We start from the raw sequence: 2,007 nt of genomic DNA on the forward strand, positions 1-2,007 counted from the left end.
AAGCCACAGCCCAGAAAAGTGGCTGCGGGTCAGGAGCACAGCCAGACCCAAGCGGGACCATGAGCTGCCACCCGGAGGCCCCGCCCAGTCCTGTCTGGCAGACACGTGGCTACTCCTTGAACCATCAAGACAGAAAAGTGAGACCCGAGAACACGGTCCATGAGGGGGAGTGAGTGTGTGGGAGCTGCCACCAGCTCGCCGTCCCGCCCGGGTGCCCAGCAGGTGCCTCCCACCTGTGGCTGGTTCGGCTTCACCTTTTGTGAGGTCCCTGACCCCCCAGAGCAGAGAAGGTGGGCCCCCAAGTCCAGCCTGGCACAGGCGGAGAGGGTAGGGGGTAGGAGCCCGAGGGCCCCCACTGTCGCCCTCCTCGCCTCAGGCAGGGCACGGGGACAGCGGTCCCTGGTGGCAGAGCCCACACCGCGTGGCTGAGACGTGTCTTAAGGGAGAAACCCGTGGAAGCTGAACTAACTAGTACCTCTCAGAGGCAGTGTCCTGGGGCCACCGTGGGGGGCAGGCAGGCACTAGCCCAGGGCCCTGCCCGCAGGGCACACCCACCCTCCTCAGGCAGCCTGGCCCCCAGCCCGGCATGCGGATGGCATTGCTCCGCTGGAGACAAGAGCCCCGCTGGGGCCACCAGCACCTGCGCTCGTGGGCAAGGAGCCCATTGCAGGGCCAGCCCTGGGCGTCTCCCCTCAGGCTCCCTTCCTGCGGCCCCAACACCAGGAGCTGACAGACCGGAGCCCCAGGAGGTGGGACCCGCCCACCCCGTCAAAGCGAGGAGCTGGGAGGGCACACTGTCTGCTCGGCGACCGAGAAGGCACAGGGACAGGCAGCCTGGCACTGGGAGGAGGCGTGTCCCCGAGGCAGGGCCACCGGGCAGGCAGGCCTGAATGTTCTGGAAGTTCTGGGAAGTCCCAGGCTCAGGACCACAGGGAAAGCTGAGCAAGTTCAAGCCCAGAAAAGCCAGCTGGTCAGGGCAGGAGCGGGCAGGCCAGGGACATGTCCGTCCTCTGTCTCCCCGACTTCCTGCCTCGCCCTCGTGGGACAGAGTGCACCTGGTCGCCTGTCATTCACGCGGCGGCGGTCAGCAAAGGCCTGAGCAGACACCCCGTCCACGGAGCCCACTGCGGGCAGGGGAGGAGGCGGAGCAGCGGCTGCAGTGGGGGGGCCGTGCCGCTGTTTGGGGCTCGACCCAGCCAGGGTGCCCCGGCCTCCAGGGTCACTGGCTCCCCTGCCCTCCTGTGAGGCCGGAGCGAGTGCTCCCTCCCAGGCTGCCGGGAGGATGTGCTGATGGCTTCTACACAGAGAGCGTCCTGACGGGGTAACGACACGTTCCTACAGGCTGACTGCGCTGGTCTGCTGGGCACGGGCATGTGGTCTGGGGCTCCCGGGGGTAGGTCACACCGGCCCTTAGTCCATCTCAGGGTCCAAGACCCCGAAACCAGACCCCGTGCGAGGACTCGGGGCCTAGGATCTGCCTCCGGAAGGATCTGAGGTCACGGGCACTGCAGCGCCTTTAAGATCCTAACAACTTGAATGTGAGCAGAGAAAAAGCCCTGTTCACGAAGCACCTACTGTGTGCCCATCAGCCCACGAGGCATCGAGGAAGGAGGCGACCCTAGCTACTCCCACGGGGTAAGTGTAGAGCCTGGGACCCCGGGGCTCAGCCCTTTTGCTCACGGTCAGGAAGCTGCTAGAGGCAGAGCCTGGATCTGAACCCCCTCCCCCCCAGGCGGAAGGCTCACCCCACAAAGCAAGAGGGGAAGCGACCAGGAAACCCGGGGGGCGGGGTGACCGCCCACTTGGCTGGGGAACCCCAACCCCGCCCTCCCCAGAGGCCCAGGCTGCGGAGAAACCACCGCGTCCATGAGGGTTTATTTAAGGAGGGAAGCATCCAGCCTCCTCCCAACTGTCAGCAGCTCAGACTCAGCCCTGGAGGCCTCATCCCCAACCTGTCACATCCTCCTCCGGCGCACGCACACTCCTTGCCACACACTCCCTCCCGCC

The sequence above is a fragment of the Myotis brandtii genome, unplaced genomic scaffold (genome assembly GCF_000412655.1).
Source record: "Myotis brandtii unplaced genomic scaffold, ASM41265v1 scaffold579, whole genome shotgun sequence".
NCBI classification, from domain to species: Eukaryota; Metazoa; Chordata; class Mammalia; order Chiroptera; family Vespertilionidae; genus Myotis; species Myotis brandtii.